Source organism: Lactuca saligna, chromosome 9 (genome assembly GCF_052625555.1).
Source record: "Lactuca saligna cultivar CGN05327 chromosome 9, ASM5262555v1, whole genome shotgun sequence".
NCBI lineage: Eukaryota > Viridiplantae > Streptophyta > Magnoliopsida > Asterales > Asteraceae > Lactuca > Lactuca saligna.
Window position 1 is genome coordinate 104170071 of NC_136425.1, and position 24161 is coordinate 104194231.

The window sequence follows — 24161 nt, forward strand, 5'->3', positions numbered from 1 at the left end:
AAACATAATATGCCTGTAACGAAGTTCTTCAAGCGTCGCAGCGTTATGACAACTGTCACCCCAAAAGACGGACTGTAGCTAACAGTCAGGGCGCGGGATCATGACTTCCCGTATAGATCTATACACATTTGACACGTTCTCCGAACAGGAGACTCTGGTTATAGACAGGACTTGCAGCATTACTTTCTAATAAAGAAAAGTAACGTTTGAAGATATACACGTCTCATGGATTCTCAATTAAGCCCGTATAAAAGTGATAGTTTTCTATGCAAAGTTTATCCCTTTTTCACAATGTTTGACAAAGCAAAATCATAAGTTTTTAGAATGTATAAAACGACTTAACACCGAAAGTTACTTTGAAATCATTATATACTTTGTATAATGTCTGATGCACACAAAGTATGACAAGAGTTTTCCATAATAGTAATGAGTTCCAAGTGATTTATTCGATAAAACAAGTGAAGTGAAACTTTATAAAATACACGATAATGACCGTATGTTTACTTGTATTCCCCCCTAAAAGAGTATAAAAGCATCTAAAATGTATTTAAAGTGTGTTTGAAAGGGGTATGAACTCACTTGAAAGTTTGAAGATAACAAGATGGAAAACCGGGTAGAGTTTCGTCTCGGGAAATGGATTTTCCTCGGAAATCTCGGGATTCCTCGGGAAAAAAATTGACCTTCGGGACTTGCACAAAATGACCACGGCTTCGGGGTAGTGCGAGCACGGAAAACGAGGTAAAACGCAAGAAAAATGAGAGAGAATGGGCCATTTTCCCGGGAACCCTCGCATGCTATTTATAGGGGGGCCTGAGAGGCCACGTACGCGGGGCGTACGCTTGTACGCAGCGCGTACGCGTACGTCATGCGTGACCGAAGCCTCGACTGCCTCGGCCTCGGATGGGACGGCTCAGGCAGTCGGGTTGGATGGGACGGGTCGGGTCGGGTGCCTCGCATAGGGCGACGTGGACGGTTTGAGGCCAACTTCCTCGGGTACGTGGGGCGTACAGGAGTACGCAGCGCGTACCTCGGATGAGGACGCTGACTCCCCTTCGGATAATACCGAAGTTTTATAAAAAAAAATATATATAAATTAATTATCAAACTTCGAAAATTCGTATCTCCTTCATACGAACTCCGTTTTTGATGTTCTTTATATCCCCGCGAAGGTGAGACTACGATCTACAACTTTCATTTAGATTTCGTTGGCAAATTCCGGAATTATTTTTATTATTTATTTATTAAAATGACGTGATTAAGGAATTTCTTTAAAAATTCATAACTTATTCATACGATGTCCGATTTTAGCGTTCTTTTTATGCATGTTTGTAGTTTAATGATATCTACGACTTTCATTTAGACACCTAAGGTCGGAAAGTGTTTTATTGAAACTTTGCGTTTTTACGCAACTTCGCATTGCTGGTTTTTGTCGGAAAACTTAGAATGAGCATAACTTCTTCGTTATAACTCGGATTTTTGTGTTATTTATATGTTTGGAAACCTTAAGACGATAACTACGACATAGTGTACTCCAAATAGAGTTTTTGAATACTTCATTTTTCGATGATATTCTATTTCTTTCTCAAAGAGGTTACAGGACTCGATTTTTTTACTGACTTGAAATAACGGGTTGTTACATCATCCCCCTGTTAGAGGGAATTTCGTCCCGAAATTTTAATACAAAAGAAGAGTCTTAGGGGCTGGGGAAGAGATGTGGATACTTCTGTTGCATTTGATCTTCTCGTTCCCACGTGAACTCAGGTCCCCTCTTAGCATTCCATCGGACCTTTACTATTGGAATGCGACTCTGTTTAGTTCGTTTAACTTCCCTATCCATGATCCTGACGGGTTCTTCCACAAAGTTAAGATTTTCATTTAATTCGATCTCATCGAGTGGAATTACAAGTGTTTCGTCGGACAGACACTTCTTCAGGTTTGATACGTGGAATACTGGATGTACTTTGTTAAGCTCAATTGGAAGTCGGAGTTTGTAGGCTACTGGACCAATCCTTGAAATGATTTCGAAGGGTCCAATGTACCTAGGATTTAGCTTCCCACGCTTTCCAAAGCGTATCATTCCCTTCCAGGGTGAGGCCTTCAGTAGTACCCGATCACCAATCTGAAATTCCAAGGGTTTACGTCTTTTGTCGGCATAGCTCTTTTGCCTATCCCTCGAGGATTTCAGTCGTTCTCGTATTTGCATGATCTTTTCAGTAGTTTCCCTGATGATCTCTAGACCAGTGAGGGTGCTATTAGGGACTAGACCTTTTGCTAGTTGTGTGTCGCCCACTTCCGTCCAGCACAGAGGTGATCTGCACTTACGGCCGTAAAGGGCTTCAAATGGAGCAGTATTGATACTAGTATGATAACTATTGTTATAAGTGAACATCCCATGCTTTACCAAAGTCGATTACACATGCTCGCAACATGTCTTCCAATGTTTGGATCGTTCTTTCGCTCTGTCCGTCAGTTTGGGGGTGATAGGCAATACTTATGTCCAATCTTGTTCCCATGGATTTTTGCAATGATTGCCAGAATCTAGACGTGAATCTGCTGTCTCTATCCGAGATAGTAGACATTGGTACTCCATGAAGTCGTACGATCTCTCGGATGTAGATTCTTGATAGCTTTTCCATTTTATCAGTTTCCTTGATCGGTAGGAAATGAGCGGACTTGGTTAATCTATCGACGATTACCCAAATAGTATCTTGGCCACCCTGAGTTTTGGGCAGTTTCGTTATAAAGTCCATGGAAATCTGCTCCCATTTCCACTTAGGAATTTCAGGTTGTTGGAGTAGTCCTGAGGGTTTCTGGTGTTCTATTTTTATCTTGGCGCAAGTCAAACACCTGCTCACATATGTAGCGATCTCTGCTTTCATGTTTGGCCACCAGTAGAGTTGTGTGAGATCTTGATACATCTTGTCTGACCCAGGGTTTACGGAGTATGGAGTCTTGTGTGCCTTGCTCATAACTACCTCTCTAAGTCCACCAAACTTGGGCGTCCATATTCGGTTGATGAGGTAGCGTGCTCCGTCACTCTTGATTTCTAAATTCTTGTCCGTTCCCCTAAGGGTCTCACCTGTCACGTTTTCGGGTTTCAGGGCCTCTATTTGAGCTTCCTTGACACGTGTCGACAGGTGCGAATGGATTGACATGGCTAATGAGTTCACTCTTCGGTCAGAGTACTCCTTACGATTAAGTGCATCTGCCACGACGTTAGCCTTTCCTGGATGATAGCGAATCTGACATTCGTAGTCGTTGAGCAATTCGACCCAACATCGCTATCTCATGTTCAACTCCTTCTGGTCGAAGATGTGTTGTAGGCTCTTGTGGTCTGTAAAGATAGTGCATTTGGTACCATATAGGTAGTGTCTCCAGATTTTAAGAGTAAAGACCACCACCCCAAGTTCTAAATCATGAGTGGTGTAATTGACCTCATGCGTTTTCAGTTGTCGTGAGGCATATGCAATAACCTTTCCCCTCTGCATTAGTACACATCTCAGCCCTTTCTTCGAAGCGTCGCAATACACCACAAAATCTTCGGTCCCTTCTGGGAGAGAAAGGATGGGCACGATGTAAAGGGTCTGTTTCAAAGTCTGAAATGCAGCATCTTGCTTTTCTCCCCAATCGTAGGTCACACCTTTCTGGGTTAAGGCAGTAAGAGGCTTTGCGATGCTGGAGAAATTCTGGATGAACCTGTGGTAATAACCAGCAAGACCTTGAAATTGGCGAATTTCTGTTGGTGTAGTTGGCGTAGACCAGTTCTTGATAGCCTTGATTTTTGATGGATCCACGTGGATTCCTTCCTTGCTGACCACGTGACCGAGGAAGTCCACCTTTCTAATCCAAAATTCACATTTTGAGAATTTTGAATATAGTCTCTCAGTCCGTAACATCTCTAAAACTTGCCTCAGATGTTGACCATGTTCTTCTTTATTCTTTGAATAAATGAGTATGTCGTCTATGAATACTATCACGAATTTATCCAAGAATGGACGACATACCCGATTCATTAGATCCATGAGCACGGCCGGGGCATTGGTTAGTCCGAACGGCATCACTACGAACTCGTAATGTCTGTATCGTGTTCGGAAGGCCGTCCTGGGAATATCACTCTCCAGGACTCGCAGCTGGTGATATCCCGACCTTAGATCGATCTTGGAGAAGTAGTTGGCTCCTTGGAGTTGGTCGAATAAGTCATCGATTTGGGGTAGGGGGTATCGGTTCTTGATGGTAAGTTTGTTGAGTTCTCGGTAGTCGATGCACATTCTGAATGATCCATCCTTCTTTTTCACGAACAGTACGGGTGCTCCCCAATGGCGAGAAGCTCGGTCTGATGAATCCTTTTCCAAGTAGTTCATTCAGTTGGTTGGATAGCTCTTGCATCTCTGCCGGGGCTAATCGATAGGGTGCTTTGGCTACTGGGGTAGCTCCGGGAACTAGATCGATTCGGAACTCAACTTGTCTCGCGGGTGGTATTCTCAGAAGGTCCTTGGGAAAAACGTCGGGAAAATCGCGTACGTCGGGCACACTCTTGATGTCTTGAACTTCGCGTTTCACATCTACAACATGTGCCAAGAATGCGTGACACTCCTTGCGTAGGCATTTCCGAGCTTGGATACTTGAGATGATACGAATAGTGGTACTTGGTTTGTCGCCCAAGATAATGAAAGTTTCGCCGGTTGGCAGATTAAGGCGAACGACCTTATCGTAACATAGAATGTCCGCATGATGAGAACTCAGCCAATCCATGCCAATGATGACATCGAAACTCTTAATCGAGACTGGCATGAGGTTGATTGAAAAGGGATTATCATTTAAAGTTAGGGTGCAGTTTAAGTATATCTGCTTAGTGCCTTCGGTTTTCCCGTTGGCCATTTCTACTATGAATGGTTGACTTAATGATTGTGGTATTGGTTTTAGCAGGACTTTAAAGTCGTGACTCACAAAACTCCTTTCCGCTCCACTATCAAACAAAATGCATGCATACGAGTTATCGAGAAGAAACGTACCCGTAACAACAGTAGGGTCCGCAATGGCTTCATCTTGTCCCATTGCGAAAACTCGCCCCCTTCCGCCGGTATTCCAGTTGTTTGCCTTTGGGCAGTCCCTGCGGTAGTGCCCCATGTCTCCGCACTCAAAGCAGGCGCGGCTTACCCCTGTATTAGTAGTGGGGACGGATGGTTGGGTTGGCCCTTTGCAATAGCGGGCTGTATGTCCCTTCTTATTACACTTGGTGCATTGAAGATCAGGGCAAGGACCGTGGTGGTGGAAGCTGCATCAGTTGCATTTAGGAAGTTTCCCATTATATGAGCTTGTGGGGGCAGGGTTCACAGGTACAGTCATAGCGTGGGTCGCTATTACTTGTTGTTTCTTGGGGTTTTCCTAGAGAGTTTGTCCCCTCGTTTTGTTCCAAGGCCTACTCTGGCCCTGAGCCTCCCTAGGTGGATTTGCGGTTGTTGAAATGATACTGGATTTTACTCCGTGGTCGATGAGTCGCTGAGCCAGGCGTTTAGCGCTGTTGTAGGTAATAGGGCCGGAAGCTAGGACATGCCCTTGAATCTGGGGTGACAACCCCCAAATGTACCTTTCAACCTTCTTTGATTCTGGGTTGACCATGGTAGGGCACAGTCCAGCGAGGTCGTTGAACCTAGCTGTGTAGGTGACTAGGTCAGACCAAGTCATTTTCAGATTCCAGAGCTCCTGCTCCAGCTTTTGCACTTTGCCCCTTGGGCAGTATTCTTCCAGTAGTAGAACCTTTAGATTGTCCCAACTCATGGCGTTGGCGACAGTGAGCGTCACTGAATTCACATGGCTTTTCCACCAAGTGAGGGCTCGATCCACGAAAGTGCAAGCAGCGAACTTGACTTTGCTTGCTTCTAGGCATGAGCAGATCTCGATGACCGTTTCGGTCTTCTTGAACCATTGCATTAGTGCAATGACTCCCCCAGTTCCATTAAAATTTTTTGGCTTAGCCTTAGAGAACTCCTTGTAAGTACATTCTCTTCCTTGACCATGACCAGTGCCATGATTTGGATGATTCGTGCTGCTTCCCACCCCTCCATTTCCGTGAGAGTTTATTTGCGAGACGGCTGCAGTTACTGCTGCTGTGATAGCAGCCTGGACCATGGCTGGATCATAAGCTGGTGGTGGAGGTGGTGGTGGTACCGTGCCCGGCCTGGGCCTTAGGTTTGGACGAGGAGGCATCGTGCTGCCAAAAGAAAAAAATATGGAAAAATTTATAAGTTTTGGCAGTTCAGAGTTGAATGATATTGAGTTAACTTCTAATAGTTCTAAGAAGTTGGGTTTGACTGACACAATGTTTTGAGCTTGAAAGTAAAGTTTGAATAGTTGTACCAATGAATCGAACGATTTGCGCATGATTAACAACAACAAGAAAAGGGGTATACCCTTATATATATTAAACATATAGTTGTGTTACAGCGGGTTCTTCGACAAAATTTCTTGGCCTTTCTAAAGGCCTCCGATTACAGAACCATTTAAAGAAAATAATACTTTTATCCGAAGTCCTAATTTATAACATAATTTGAGATTTGGGCAAGTACTACTTGCGGTGCGCTTTGCGTTTGGAGCTCGACTCCGTGTCGGACTGCTTCGACTCCATGAGGCATCTATCAAACACAACTTGTTGTTCTCTTAATTCTGCGAAGGCCGCATTTTCTTGTGCTTGAAATGCTTCGGCGCGAATGTGGATGTCGTTCTGCAACAAATCTAGGCGGTTGATATCGGCTGTGTGGATTTGTACTTCCACATTGACCTCTCGGATTCGGTTGGCTTGCACTCCGGATTGATAGCACTGGTTGGCGAGTTTGCCAACCATGACCGGAAGTGCGCGGTCGGCTGATCCCCCGTATCTCACATCATAGAAGTCTCGGCACATGCCGTAAGGAGGGCGTAAGCTTTGTTGTTGGCTCCAATGATGGAGGTGACTTCCCCACACTGGAGTGGGTCCTTGGAAATTCCTCACGTGGACGGGAGATTGTGGGATTGGTGGATTTATAATTTTTGGCTCCGAATCCGTGCCAGAGTCATCCCCTCCCTCCAACTCTATAGGCTCTTCGTCTTCTTCAGGATCTTCTTCAATCCACCCTCCATTACCTTGGTTGGGGTAGTAGGGGTCATTGGGGTGATGGAATCCTGCCATTTAGAGTGTACGAGAATAGTGTTAAAAGTTTACTATAAGCTAGAGCACATGAAACTTACCCTTAAGTTTAATGGTTGATGGTACTCGAATACTCCCTCAATATTCTATAGCGATTTGCTTTTGGTAAGTTTTAAACTTTTTGTCCATTACAGACACTCCTTGGCATACGTTAGTCGGCTCTTGGACAAATATAGTTGATCAGGCTATATTCTTCCCAATTCCGATTACATGTCCCAAGGCGTACCTGTGCTGCACAACTTATTTATAATACTTCTAAAGTTATTTACTATGAAACTGTTATTAGTATAAAAATGAGTGCATGCTTACCTTAAAACTAATTAGGTTTACTTTCAAAAGTATGAATTTTTCTCAGAGTGTTTTTGCCCAATTGAGTTTATAGTTGTATATCAAAAAGGAATGGTTTTGATATACTTAATTCCCTATAAACAAAGCTCTGATACCAATCTGTCACACCCCCAAACCAGAACAACGGAAACGTTCGGGGGCGGAGGACGTCATATTCAGTATCATAACAGTTCATAGAAAGGAAAGTACACACCACCATATATATTAAAGTTTCCAAGATTTTTACATAATTGTATTCATTACATGTTCAAAAGATAATTACATAAACATCATCCAAAAGAAGTAATTAACGCCAGCGCGTTAATCCCAAAAGTTGATTCCCAAACCTGCTTAGCGGTTCCCTGAGAATACAAGTTATTTCAAAGAAAAAGTGTCAACAATTAAGTTTGTGAGTTCATAAGTAGTTTAGAAAAATTGGATGCCATTCCAAAATGGGTGTATATTTTCCAGAAAACGCAGCATTTCAAATGTAAAGAGTTGTGATTTGTTGTGTTGAAAGTGAAAGTATTAGATCCAGAAAATCCCATATTTTCCCTAATGGTTGAGATACTAGTTGTTGTGTTTTCCAAGAAAACCCTTATTTTCTTATAAAAGTATGAAATGCATATAAATGTTCGTGTTATAAGTTGTAAATAATTGCACCAGGAAAATCCCTTATTTTCCTATTAGTTGTTTGGTTTGTATGCAGGAGAAACCCTTATTTTCCTAATATAATTGGCAGTGTCTAAGACCGAAAATCGCAAGAAACCGATGTTCTCAAAAGTTGTGTCATAGTTTTATATAGTAAAACTATACGAAGATCGCAATTATTAGATGAAGAATAGTTTTGATAGCTACTCGTTCATAAAAGCATAATACCATAATAATTGTATATCCGATGAGTTTTATAACCATACTAAACATAGTATGCCTGTAACGACGTTCTTCAGGCGTCGCAGCATTATGACAACTGTCACCCCACAAGACGGACTGTAGCTAGCAGTTAGGGCGTGGGATCATGACTTCCCGTATAGATCTATACACATTTGACACGTTCTCCGAACGGGAGACTCTGGTTATAGACAGGACTTGCAGCATTACTTTCTAATAAAGAAAAGTAACGTTTGAAAATATACACGTCTCATGGATTCTCAATTAAGCCCGTATTAAAGTGATAGTTTTCTATGCAAAGTTTATCCCTTTTTCACAATGTTTGACAAAGCAAAATCATAAGTTTTTAGAATGTATAAAACGACTTAACAATGAAGGTTACTTTGAAATCATTATATACTTTGTATAATGTCTGATGCACGCAAAGTATGACAAGAGTTTTCCATAATAGTAATGAGTTCCAAGTGATTTATTCGATAAAACAAGTGAAGTGAAACTTTATAAAATACATGATAATGACCGTATGTTTACTTGTATTCCCCCCTAAAAGAGTATAAAAGCATCTAAAATGTATTTAAAGTGTGTTTGAAAGGGGTATGAACTCACTTGAAAGTTTGAAGATAGCAAGATGGAAAACCGGGCAGAGATTCGTCTCGGGAAATGGATTTTCCTCGGAAATCTCGGGATTCCTCGGGAGAAAAATCGACCTTTGGGACTTGCACAAAATGACCAGGGCTTCGGGGTAGTGCGAGCACGGAAAACGAGGTAAAACGCAAGAAAAAGGAGAGAGAATTGGCCATTTTCCTGAGAACCATCCCATGCTATTTATAGGGGGGCCTGAGAGGCCACATACGCGGGGCGTACGCTCGTACGCAGCGCGTACGCGTAGGTCATGCGTGACCGAAGCCTCGACTGCCTCGGCCTCGGATGGGACGGCTCAGGCAGTCGGGTCGGATGGGACGGGTCGGGTCGGGTGCCTCGCATAGGGCGATGTGGACGATTTGAGGCCAAGTTCCTCGGGTACGCGGGGCGTACAGGAGTACGCAGCGCGTACCTCGGATGAGGACGCTGACTCCCCTTCGGATAATACCGAAGTTTTATAAAAATATATATATATATAAATTAATTATCAAACTTCGAAAATTCATATCTCCTTCATACGAACTCCGTTTTTGATGTTCTTTATATCCCCGCGAAGGTGAGACTACGATCTACAACTTTCATTTAGATTTCGTTGGCAAATTCTGGAATTATTTTTATTATTTATTTATTAAAATGACGTGATTAAGGAATTTCTTTAAAAATTCATAACTTATTCATACGATGTCCGATTTGAGCGTTCTTTTTATGCATGTTTGTAGTTTAACGATATCTACGACTTTCATTTAGACACCTAAGGTAGGAAAGTGTTTTATTGAAACTTTGCCTTTTTACGCAACTTTGCATTGCTGGTTTTTGTCGGAAAACTTAGAATGAGCATAACTTCTTCGTTATAACTCGGATTTTTGTGTTATTTATATGTTTGGAAACCTTAAGACGATAACTACCACATAGTGTACTCCAAATAGAGTTTTTGAATACTTCATTTTCCGATGATATTTTATTTCCTTTCTCAAAGAGGTTACAGGACTCGATTTTTTTACTGACTTGAAATAACAGGTTGTTACATCATCCCCCCGTTAGAGGGAATTTCATCCCGAAATTTTAATACCAAAGAAGAGTCTTAGGGGCTGGGGAAGAGATGTGGATACTTCTGTTGCATTTGATCTTCTCGTTCCCACGTGAACTCAGGTCCCCTCTTAGCATTCCATCGGACCTTTACTATTGGAATGCGACTCTGTTTAGTTCGTTTAACTTCCCTATCCATGATTCCGACGGGTTCTTCCACAAAGTTAAGATTTTCATTTAATTCGATCTCATCGAGTGGAATTACAAGTGTTTCGTCGGACAGACACTTCTTCAGGTTTGATACGTGGAATACTGGATGTACTTTGTTAAGCTCAATTGGAAGTCGGAGTTTGTAGGCTACTGGACCAATCCTTGAAATGATTTCGAAGGGTCCAATGTACCTAGGATTTAGCTTCCCACGCTTTCCAAAGCGTATCATTCCCTTCCAGGGTGAGGCCTTCAGTAGTACCCGATCGCCAATCTGAAATTCCAAGGGTTTACGTCTTTTGTCGGCATAGCTCTTTTGCCTATCCCTCGAGGATTTCAGTCATTCTCGTATTTGCACGATCTTTTCAGTAGTTTCCCTGATGATCTCTGGACCAGTGAGGGTGCTATTAGGGACTAGACCTTTTGCTAGTTGTGTGTCGCCCACTTCCGTCCAGCACAGTGGTGATCTGCACTTACGGCCATAAAGGGCTTCAAATGGAGCAGTATTGATACTAGTATGATAACTATTGTTATAAGAGAACTCAACCAAAGGTAAGTGAACATCCCATGATTTACCAAAGTCGATTACACATGCTCGCAACATGTCTTCCAAGGTTTGGATCGTTCTTTCGCTCTGTCCGTCAGTTTGGGGGTGATAGGCAGTACTCATGTCCAATCTTGTTCCCATGGATTTTTGCAATGATTGCCAGAATCTAGACGTGAATCTGTTGTCTCTATCCGAGATGATAGACATTGGTACTCCATGAAGTCGTACGATCTCTCGGATGTAGATTCTTGATAGCTTTTCCATTTTATCAGTTTCCTTGATCGGTAGGAAATGAGCGGACTTGGTTAATCTATCGACGATTACCCAAATAGTATCTTGGCCACCCTGAGTTTTGGGCAGTTTCGTTATAAAGTCCATGGAAATCTTCTCCCATTTCCACTTAGGAATTTCAGGTTGTTGGAGTAGTCCTGAGGGTTTCTGGTGTTCTATTTTGATCTTGGCGCAAGTCAAACACCTGCTCACATATGTAGCGATCTCTGCTTTCATGTTTGGCCACCAGTAGAGTTGTTTGAGATCTTAATACATCTTGTCTGACCCGAGGTGTACGGAGTATGGAGTCTTGTGTGCCTCGCTCATAACTACCTCTCTAAGTCCACCAAACTTGGGCGTCCATATTCGGTTGATGAGGTAGCGTGCTCCATCACTCTTGATTTCTAAATTCTTGTCCATTCCCCTAAGGGTCTCACCTGTCATGTTTTCGGGTTTCAGGGCCTCTATTTGAGCTTCCTTGACACGTGTCGATAGGTGCGAATGGATTGACATGGCTAATGACTTCGCTCTTCGGCCAGAGTACTCCTTACGACTAAGGGCATCTGCCACGACGTTATCCTTTCCTGGATGATAGCGAATCTCACATTCGTAGTCCTTGAGCGATTCGACCCAACGTCGCTGTCTAATGTTCAACTCCTTCTGGTCGAAGATCTGTTGTAGGCTCTTGTGGTCTGTAAAGATAGTGCATTTGGTACCATATAGGTAGTGTCTCCAGATTTTAAGAGCAAAGACCACCGCCCCAAGTTCTAAATCATGAGTGGTGTAATTGACCTCATGCGTTTTCAGTTGTCGTGAGGCATATGCAATAACCTTTCCCCTCTGCATTAGTACACAGCCCAGCCCTTGCTTCGAAGCGTCGCAATACACCACAAAATCTTCGGTCCCTTCTGGGAGAGGACTGTTGGATTAATGTCTATGTCCATAACTATAATTGGTAAGACTTGACCCGACCCGACATGGTCCATTTGGGTTGCATGGCATCATGCACTTGGATAGACTATAATGAGAGAAATAAGACACTTATGGTTATTAATATATTACAGGTTCTAGTATATTAATAATAAGAATAATGAGATTATATAATTAGTATTGATCAAGAATTAATCTAGGATTAATTAACTGATCAAAAGAAGACTAATTAAATATATGGGTTGATTGTGTAAATCATCCATACTTGTATAGTGGGCTAATGCTCCATGGATTATCTAGTTGGGCCAAACCCCATATGATGCTCCATGGTGTATTTGAACCCATGGATCCAAGGAAATGGAAAGTCATGACAATTGGGGTTTGCCCTAATTGTAACACTATATAAAGATATTATTCTTGACAAAATCGGCACTAGTATTATTCTAGAGAGGGCTAGCCGATTTTCATGAAGTGTAGAATTCTATCAAGTTATTCCAAGTGTATTTGGTATTGTGTGAACCATTTGAGGTGTCACACTTGGGGCACTAGGCACTCAAGCTTCATGAAGACAAGCACTATCAAAGAGGTATGTATTCTATCTTGTTATATCCATTGTTTTGTATGCTAGATTAGGATAATACCTTGGATGTTAATATTTGCATGTATAATAGAGAAAACATAGATCCAAGGTATTTAGGGTTGCATGTACACTTAGGAGTGTTAGAATGCTCATAACCCAACAGTGGTATCAGAGCCATGTTTGTTTTCTTGTTATACTTGCAAATGGAGCCGAAAAATCGAGTTTTGATGCTGTCAGCCCAGCAGACTCGCCGAGTCCATGAAGGGACTCGACGAGTCCAAGGCAAAATGCATCCAACTCGCCGAGTTATGTTCATGCACTCGACGAGTTGGACCCCATACAGCATATTTTCGAGGTTTTTTGCTAGAAATGGACTAGGAACATTACCCTAAGTTGTTTTTGAACTTATAAACTTGTTTTTTTTAATGTGGTAATGTTCATGCTAATCCATTTTCAAAGATAATTGTCAATAGATTCATGTTTTGTATTAGTTTAAAGGTTAGACTAATTACATGAAAAAGTTTGATTTGAATTATCTTGTTCTTATGAGTTGCTTAGATTAATAGAAAAGTTAATTGAAATAGTTGTTTTCAATCCATTTTAATCTAAGAGTTGAGTATAAAATGTGTTTGTGTAACTTGTCCTCAAGTTACATGAAGAGTCACATTAAAGACTCAAAAAACTCATAAAGTTGGCAAAGGTTACAAAAATGAAGAGTCTAGTTCTAATTAATTGGCGTTATGACTCCATAATTTGTCCTCAAGTTATGGAGGACCAAGAGTCTCTTCATTAAATAAAAAATAATAATAAAAAAATGTAACCTTAATTTAAGTTATAAAATAAAGAAAAGTTAATTCTTCCATAACTTGTCCTCAAGTTATGGAACTTGAAGAGTTTTTGGATTAAAACTACTTTAAACACATAAGTTATGGAATTAATTAGTTTTGAATAGTTTCAAAACTTGCCCTCAAGTTTTGGAATTTGTAAAGTTTTCTCTTATGAATACTTTAATTCCAAGTTAGCCCTTAGAATTTTAAAAGTTAAAGTCAGTCTTACCGCTAGTACGCCTCATTCACAAAGCCGGTCTATAAGGTGGGTATAAGGTTGTTGCCTATAAAATGGCAACTTAATGGGTGTCCACTCTCACCCACCGCTTGCTTGACTGGTGGAGGGTCATTAGCCGAACGGGTTTGACAGGACTATAATTCTCCCTTCATTAAAAGTATTAATGATAAATACTAAGTAACTAAACTCTTAATAATTCCCAATCTTAGTTACTTAGGAAAATGTGAATAAGGTGCTAATCCATGAAATTACACTTTGCACTTTGTTTAAGTCGGTTAGTGGAGCATGTGTGGTTAACCGGCACACTAACTCGTATTTAACAAGGTAGGCGAAGGGTAACTTAATGTTCATCATAGTATCGATGGAGCGTGTGTGGTTAACCGACACATCGATTGAGGGGTAAACATTTAAGGGTACCAAGTAGTTTGCATGGTTACTTCACACCTTGTTTTGTGATCCTCGGCATCCCAGTCACAAAACCTGAAGGGCACACTCGAGATTGAAACATGCCATTGAACAGTTCAATGAATCTCAAAAGATCTAGGAGTTTCAAAACCAATTAAAACCTAATAATACATTTCATTTATCTTGGTGGAAATTGGTGAATCGTCATTCACCTACCTTCAAATTGTTTTATAGCTTGGATTACGGCATACCTCTTCTAAGTTATAAAATAGTTTGTTGGGTCCTAGCCTTAATATTTCATATTGGGTGTATATTAAGGACTTTAAGATCAACTATCTTGAATATCTCCCAAAAGATGTCTGGTTTAGACATTTATGATCTTCCTAAATCTCTTGAAACAAGCTTTCCTAAATGAAGATGATGTCCCATGGAAATCATACTTCTTTCACCTCCTCCAATTATTCTCCCTAACCCACAAGTTCTTGAAAAGTTTAAGGTCACTCAATCCCTATTGGCAAGGCAAGGTCTAGGTGTGATCACATCTTGGAGATGTAGTCACATTTTGACAAGTCGGGAGAGTTGGGTGTCAAAGTCTTGAGAAAGTTGGTGGTTCAATCACTTTCTAAGTCACATAGTGAGTTCTTTTGGAACACCTATGAAACAGACTATGACAAGACCCTTAATGATCTTATCTATTTGCTAAGATCAACTTCCTTAAAAACTTGATGGACATTGACAAAAGTGACACAGGAAATCCAGAAAAACATTCTCTTCCCAATGGAAAGGGATCGACCATAGTCAAATCGGTTAACCAGATGGTAAAGAGAAAAGGCTAAGTCTGTGATAGTCTTGTGTACCATTATCAAAGGGTCCATATGTTTATATTGCCAAAGGAAGGGGCATTGGTTGCGAAGCTGCCAAGTTTACCTAAGGATGGTAAAGTCAATAAGTTTGACACTACTTCAGGTAAAATCCACTATCTAACTCTGCTAAGTTTCTATTCTGAGATTCCTGATACATGATGTGACTGGGTCACATGGTAATGTTTTAAGAATCAAAGAAAAAGTGAAGGAACTTAAAGAAAGAATATGCTGAATCTGATCGCATAGATGGATTTCTATCGCGTGGTTTGAAAATCGGATTCTGGAGCTACTTCTTAGGAGTTATGAGATATTGCTTAGGAATAGATAACAACAAGTTTTCATATGGATTGTAAGGATAAGTTTTTCCGCATAGTTTTAAAATAAAAGAAAAATATTTGATTTTAGTTATTTTAAAATATCCTTATAATGGCACTTGAGGAAAAATTGTTGCTTATATGATTCCATTAATAACAAGAGTGAAAATATGAAATTGATTCTTTCATTTGTGGTAATGTCTAAATTTGGCAAATAAGGAAAGATTTTCATCACCCAAGTTTCATTTGGACTGGAACTTGGAATCATGCAAGTGGTATAGCATGATGAATGAGAACTTTCAAGTATTGGAAAAAGTAAGAATAATTACTTGTTCACATGGATGTGTGAGTCAAGTAATGGACTAAGGGATCGAGTACATAGTCATGTGCACTGATTATGTCCACCACAAAAGATATAAGGCTATTCGTCATAGTTTACTAAAGCTCAGTAAATATGATTATACTTACAAGCTTAAGTGTAACTTTGAGACATTGGAAAAGGTTCCAATGTATGGCAGAGCAAATAAGAAGAATCAAATTAGGCAGAAGGATAAAAGTTCCTCAAATCTGAAAAGATGGAAGAGTACTTTAGTATCGGTTTTTTGTGATCATCTTAATGATTTAGAAACCATAACACAATTAGTTCTCTAAGGAAATCTTAGTGCATTCTTATGACTAAGAAGAGGAACTTGAATTGTTGAAATGGTTAAATCAAGAAGATGAGTCATACTTCATTCCACAATAATTTTTAGAGTTATACTCTAAGATTGTAACATGAGTGACATGTCTTAAAGAAGGCTTAAAACACTTGTCAAATGTAAGAGTAAAAATTTCCTACTCTTGTACATTTGAAATTGGTAAGTTGTGATGTTTTGGATAAAACAAAGACCAACTTAGGCCAACTATGTGAAGTGTTTGTCTTGATAAAGAATCCGCACTATCCCTCGAATATCTGACGAGAGAGTCTTATATGTCAAGAGGACAGTGGGAGTCTTAAAGGTCTTGAAAGTCTCAAGAACTAATCAAGAATAAAACCTGAAGTTCTTCACTAGCACACGCCTTGAGGTTTATAACCTATCGTGTTGACATAGTCTATGACCATTCCAGTTAAAGTTGAGTTCTTAGAGTTCTCAATTGATTGCACAACAACTTGGAAGCAATGGCAGGCCCTTGAGCTACCAGGTGGCAAGAAATTAAGATTGAGTTCAGTCCATATGAGTTTGGATTTGTCATTATCCTTGTCTTGTGACTATGGTTTTGACAATTCACATGGATAAGAACACATACACCATTAAATCTAAGTGTCATAAGGTTTTTCTCCGATTTATGAAAATGATGGTGAGGAAACACTTTCACTAAGTAGATTTTAGTTAGATAGCAATTGTGATATTTGCATTCTCAAAGTCGTTAGTGGAGCATGTGTGGTTTACCGGCACACTAACCTGAACTTGTGAGAAGTGGCAAAAAGGTCTAACCATTATGATTACGACATCCCTCTTCATAATTGTTTAGACACACAAGTGTGCTATCCAAGGGAAAGTGTATGTTTTTGATAAAGTTTTATCAAAACAATCTAGTATCAGAAATCTGAACATTGGTAAGAAAGTCAATAAAGTATTGATTTCTAGAAGTCGAGCTTTCTGAGTACATGTCAAAGCTAGTGGGAGCATAAGTGTTATGCTAATAGTCATCATGTTAGTGGGAGCATGATAATTATGATAAGTATTGCAAGTTATCAATGTTAATTATAGAAAAACAAAAGGTTTCAATTGGGAAAAAGTTGTTTTGCTATAATTAAGGGAGAGGAACTTATACTTCATCTCAAATCTATAAGCTTAGATCATGAGGTTTTAATCATTTAGTCAAGGATATATATGAATTTCATGTTGGAATGGCTCAACATAAGGAAATTCTGTATATGGGTCCATTATTTGCGTTCTAAAATTCAATTGTGATTACGGCATCCCTTTTCATAATTTGAATTATGAGAACTTGGCAAATAGAAATGGAAATGTTATAGCAAAAGACTGGTTTAGTCTTTATGTGAGACATCATGAATCGTGTCCCATATGCTTCGGATATAGGTTCGATTACATGTTCTATATTCATCCTTTCTAAAATTTCCAAATGCCTGGGGCATTAAGAAGGGAAAAGATTTAGAGCTGGATATGACTAAAAGGATTAAACAATTATCGAGGACAATCTAAGGTTTACCAAAGATTGGTTGCTCAAGGACAGTTGGAAGTATAGTGATAATTCTGGAAGGACCATATTGACATAATCTGTAAGGAGGCAACTCTTATTCAGAAGTGATAGTCAAAATGAATCTGGAAATGTTTCAAAGTTAGAATTTTCAATCTGTTTAAGATTAGGAAACTTAATGCAAGAAGGATGTTTCTAAGGAGCTGATCTCCTTTGGAATACTCTGTAATGATTGTTGCCAAGTCTTTGTGAATTTGTGGATAATCGTTACAAGAGGATCAATGCATATAAGTTTAGAATCTAACAGATTTCAGTAAATGACATGAATTTGGAATTCTTGCATTTGCAGTAAGGATTTGGAAGTGTGAAAAGAGAATCATTGAAGTTATGTTCATAGACAAACATAGTATGCATACTTGGTGTATGGTATGACTAGTGTTTAGAAAACATAGTGTACATGCTTGGAGTATGGGACAACTATTGTTTTAAATTCAAGAATAAAGTTGATAGCTGAAACAGTATACAATGAATAATGTGTAATCATATGGTCATAAATAAAAGGTCTTTTATTTATGTTCATAGGTTTTGATACCATATTGGATTCAATTATTATTGTGTTTCACTTTGCATGTTTTGACTTCCCGAATAAACTAGGTTATTCTTACGGAATGACTAAGTTATTCAAACCATCCACAGTCGGTCATATGTTGGAAGTAGATATGAATTAAGACTGTCATGGGTTGGCTTGTAGAGGTCTAAGGTGTTGGACAAAGGGCTACAACACTCATGAGTGCTCATAAGTTCTGAGTATTGGATTCAACTCGCGCTCATTGGAATCACTTCATGGATTTTATCACGAGTGATCATGAGACGATAATATCTTATATTCTTCAAACCTAGAGATATGAGTTGTTACTATGAGTTGGTTGTACATTGATTGCACGAAACCGCATTTGGTAACTCGGTGCTATAAAACGTGCCTTTGTGTATGATTCAACAAGTAGTAGAACAAGCCATATGAGTTGAAGTTTATCCATTCCTTTTACCTTCGGGATAAAAGCGATATCTGTGGGCCACTCGATGATTTGATGATGACAAATGGAAGTGCTCGGCCGGGCCAGGACTGATTTGATTTGTTCAATTAGTCAGTCATCATAAATAGGAAATCGGGAAACAACAAATGGACAGAGAGAATGATTATAATCCATGTCTCAGTCCATATGATATCTAGAATGGAGGAATATACGATCCCTTATCTAATGGACAAGTCATTGACAAAGGTCAGAGTTTATCTACAAGGTCAGAGTTCGACAGAAGCTTTTGAGAGCTACGATTGCCAGTCGGTTCCACAAATCATACGCAATAGTAGTTTTAGACTTATCCAAGTGGGAGACTGTTGGATTAATGTCTAAGTCCATAACTATAATTGGTAAGACTTGACCCGACCCGGCATGGTCCATTTGGGTTGCATGGCATCATGCACTTGGATAGACTATAATGAGAGAAATAAGACACTTATGGTTATTAATATATTATAGGTTCTAGTATATTAATAATAAGAATAATGATATTATTTAATTAGTATTGATCAAGAATTAATCTAGGATTAATTAAGTGATCAAAAGAAGACTAATTAAATATATGGGTTGATTGTGTAAATCATCCATACTTGTATAGTGGGCTAATGCTCCATGGATTATCTAGTTGGGCCAAAACCTATATGATGCTCCATGGATGCTCCATGGTGTATTTGAACCCATGGATCCAAGGAAATGGAAAGTCATGACAATTGGGGTTTTCCCTAATTGTAACACTATATAAAGATATTATTCTTGACAAAATCGGCACTAGTATTATTCTAGAGAGGGCTAGCCGATTTTCATGAAGTGTAGAATTTTCTCAAGTTATTCCAAGTGTATTTGGTGTTGTGTGAACCATTTGAGGTATCACACTTGGGGCACTAGGCACTCAAGCTTCATGAAGACAAGCACTATCAAAGAGGTATGTATTCTATCTTGTTATATCCATTGTTTTGTATGCTAGATTAGGATAATACCTTGGATGTTAATATTTGCATGTATAATAGAGAAAACATAGATCCAAGGTATTTAGGGTTGCATGTACACTTAGGAGTGTTAGAATGTTGGATAAGGTGTCTAAGTCCATAACTATTTCTGGTATGTACTTGACCCGACCCGGCATGGTCCATTTGGGTTGCATGGCACCGTGCAATTGGATAGACTAAATGAGAGAAATAACACTTGGAGATTATTAATATATTATAAGTTCTAATATATTAATAATATTATTTGATTATTTTGATCAAGAATTAATTTAGAATTAATTATGTGATCAAAAGATAACTAATTAAATATATGGTTTGATTATGTAAATCATCCATATCTTGTATAGTGGGCTAAGAGGCTCCATGGATTATCAAGTTGGGTTCCACCCATAGGATGCTCCATGGGTGTTACAAACCCATGGGTCATGGAAATGAAGAGTCATGACACATTAGGGTTTAACCCTAGATGTGTCAACACTATATAAGAAACATGTTCTCCACCTAAAATCGGTTACACTAAGAAACAAGAGGGCTTGGCCGATTTTTGAGAAGTGTGTGTTCTCTCATAAGTTCTTCCATGAGCATATGGTGTTGTGTGAAGAATTTTAGGCATCACACTTGGGGTGCTAGGCTCACAAGGTTTCAAGGAACACAAACAACAACAAGGTAAGTTATTCTATCTATACTTTAAGTTAAAATTGTTCCCCATGTATGCTAGATAGGAATATAACCTTGGAATTCAACTTTGCATGATAATTAGACAAACATAGATCCAATGTTATTAGGGTTGCATGTACACTTAGGAAGTGTTAGAATGCTCAAAACCCATCAGTGGTATCAGAGCCTAGGCTTGTTTGCTTCTTATTTGTGCTTAAAAGTTGAAAAAAAAAAGTTGAAAATCCTGCTGTCTACGAATGGACTCGTCGAGTCCATAAGAGGGACTCGTCGAGTTTACGTGTATCTTCAACCAACTTGGCGAGTAAGTTCATGCACTCGGCGAGTAGGTTCGACTGGTTGCAGAATTTCGACTTTAGTTGCTGGAAATGAATTAGAAACATTACCCTAAACTTTTTGGTACTTGAAAAACTTGTTTTGGGTGGTGTAATGACTTTGCTAATTCATTTACAACAACTAGTTATCAAAATTACAAAGTTTTAAGTGTAATTTAGATTTATGAATGTGTTCATATTCATGTTCTTGTTCTTATGATGTTTTAGATGATCATAGGAATTATTTGTAACCTATGTGGTAGATTAGTTCTTGATCATAATGTGTTTTAATGGAGTCCATAACTTGTCCTCAAGTTATGGAAAACCAAGAGTCACACTTGAATTAAAACCATTAAAACAAACACAAGAGTTAGAAAACTGAAGAGTCTTCATTTTATTACTCTATTAAACTCAAAAGTTACAAGAAATGAAAAGTTTTGAAAGTTACAAAACTTGCCCTCAAGTTTTGGAACAAATAAAGTTAAGTTAAAACTTTAGTTCCAACCCCTAGAATTTTTAAAGTTAAAATTCAACCCTTATACTTATATTATGATGATTTAATAATTATATATATATATATATATATATATATATATATATATATGTATGTATGTATAAGAACAAAGTCGTCTTACCGCTAGTACGCCACATTCACGAAGCCGGTCTATTAGGTGGGTATAAGGTTGTTGCCTATAAAATGGTGACTTAATGGGTGTCTACTCTCACCCACCGCTTGCTTGACTGGTGGAGGGTCATTAGCCGAACGGGTAAGACAAGGACTTATAAATTCTCATTCAAAGTATGATGAATATAATAAAGTAACTAAATGTTTTATTAAATTCCCAATCTTAGTTACTTTAGGAAAATGTGAATAAGGTGCTAATCCATGAAATTACACTTTACACTTTGTCTAAGTCGTTGGTGGAGCGTGTGTGGTTAACCGGCACACTAACTTGGACTTAACAAGGTAGGTAAAGGGTGAATTAAGGTTTATTATAGTATCGGTGGAGCGTGTGTGGTTTACCGGCACATCGATTGAGTGATAAACTTTAAGGGTACCAAGTGATTTGCATGGTTACTTCACACCTCGTTTTGTGATCCTTGGTATCCCAGCCACAAAACTTGGAGTGCACCCTCGAGATTGGAACATGCCTTTGAAAAGTTTATTGAATCTTAAAGAATCTAGGAATTTCTAAAAACCAATAAAACCTAATGTCTAATATTTCGGTTTTCGTGGTGGAAATTGGTGAATCGTCACTCACCTACCTTTCAAATATGGTATAGCTTAGATTACGGCATACCTCTTCTAAGTTATATTATATTGTGAATGGATCCTAGCCTTAATATTACATTTGGGTGTTTTATTAAGGACTCTCTTAAATCTATACTAAACTTGTTCTCCTCTTTCAAATGTCTTCAAATAATGCTTCTGGCTCGAATCCTAATGGCTCCTTTACTCTTATGAGTCTGTGTGGGAAAGTCACCTTTGATGGATCCAACTTCAATGAATGGATCAGAAACATCAGGATGATTACCCGCTACGAGGACAAAGAATATGTCCTTGACAAGGAGCTTAAGGAAATTGATGAGTCCACTGCAACTCCCCAGGAGATCGCTGACTTTCATACTCATGAAAGAGATGCAACCAAGGTGGCTTGCATCATGTTGGCCACAATGACAGCAGAACTCCAAAAGTCCTATGAGGATTTCTACCCTTATGAAATGCACCAAGATTTGATGGAAAGATACCATCGAAGTGCACGACAAGAGAGGTACGAAATCATCTGCTCCATGATAACAACCATGATGAAGGACGGAGATTCCGTCACGAGCCACATGCAGAAAATGCAAAGGTATGTGGATCGTTTGCTGAAGCTTAATGTGAACTTCCCTGAGGAGCTTGCAATAGATATCATTTTGAACTCCTTACCATCGTGCTATGATCAATTCCGCATGACATATCACATGAACAAGGAAGAGTTCACCCTCAGCAAACTTCAGGGACTTCTCAAGACCGCAGAAACAGGTCTTAAGGGGAAGTCGGTTGCTATCACTCCTACTCCAAACTCAACTCCGGTTTTGGCAATCGGGAAAAGTAGAGGGAGGAAGAGAAAGAGATCTTCGAAGGGTACCAAGGCTCGGACCCTTGATGGCTCTTCTTCAAGTGGAACCAAGAAAGGTTTCATTACTCCTTCTTCTGACCCAAAAGAGGCTGAATGCTTCTATTGCCATGAAAATGCTCATTGGAAGCGGAACTGCCCAAAGTACCAGCAGGATGTGAAGGATGGGAAAGTCAAACCCAACCATGCAGGTATTTACACTATCATTTCTAATAACTCACCCCATTCTAAATCTTGGGTCCTTGATACCGGTTGTGGTATTCATATTTGTTGTGACTTGCAGGGACTAAGAAGAAGTGAGAATGTGGAGCAAGGAAGAATAAACTTGATCATGGGGAATAGGAAAGCTTCACCTGTCACCAAGATTGGAGTTTATACTTTATCGCTAAGTAGTGGGTTTAGTTTAGATTTGAATAAGTGTTGTTACTCGCCAGGAATGGCAAGAAATATTATTTCCTTTCATGCTTTGTACAAACAAGGGTTTACCTTTTCGTTTAATAATGAAGTTGGTTCTATTGATGCTTTCTTTAATAATGTTCTTTATTTTAAAGCATTACATTTTGATGGTGTGTATGAAGCTGTGTCTGTTGTAGATAACTTAGGAAATAATGTTTTGTGTATTGCTTATACTAATAATAATAACTTGGATAAAGCATCATTATGGCATTGTCGTCTTGGACATATAAGCAAGAAACGCATAGGCCAACTCCAAAAGGATGGAGTCTTGGAGTCATTTGACCTAAAGTCAGATGATAGTTGCGAATCATGCTTACTTGGAAAAATGACAAAGTCACCCTTCACAGGCTCGTGTGAAAGGGGTGAAGGTTTGTTGGACCTTATACACACGGATGTGTGTGGGCCATTCAAACATGCCACAAGGGATGCTAATCGTTATTATTTGACTTTTACTGGTGATTATAGTAGATATGGATATGTCTACTTAATCAAGCATAAGTCAGAGACTTTCGAGAAGTTTAAGGAATTTAAATAGGAAGTCGAGAATCAATTGGGCAGGAACATTAAGATGCTTCGATCCGATCGGGGTGGTGAATATATTAGTTCACTGTTCCTCGACTATCTAAGGGAATGTGGGATTATCTCACAATTGACACCTCCCAGGACACCACAGTTGAATGGTGTGGCTGAGAGGCGTAATCGAACCTTGTTGGACATGGTTCATTCCATGATGAGTCGAGCTTCACTACCAATCTCATTCTGGGGGTATGCCTTAGAGACTGCCGCCCATATCCTTAATCTAGTCCCTAGAAAGGAAGTTGCCAAAACTCCTCACGAGATGTGGACTAGTAAAGTACCTAAACTAGACCACATCAAGATTTGGGGTTGCGAGGCTTTCGTGAGACGCGAGACTCATGATAAGCTCGAACCCCGAAGCGAGAGGTGTATTTTCATCGGCTACCCACAGCAATCCTTTGGTTACCTCTTCTACAGACCTAGTGACAATGTGGTCTTTGTAGCAAGAAGAGGAGTCTTTCGAGAAAGAGAGTTTATAAGCCAAGGAGACAGTGGGAGGCAAA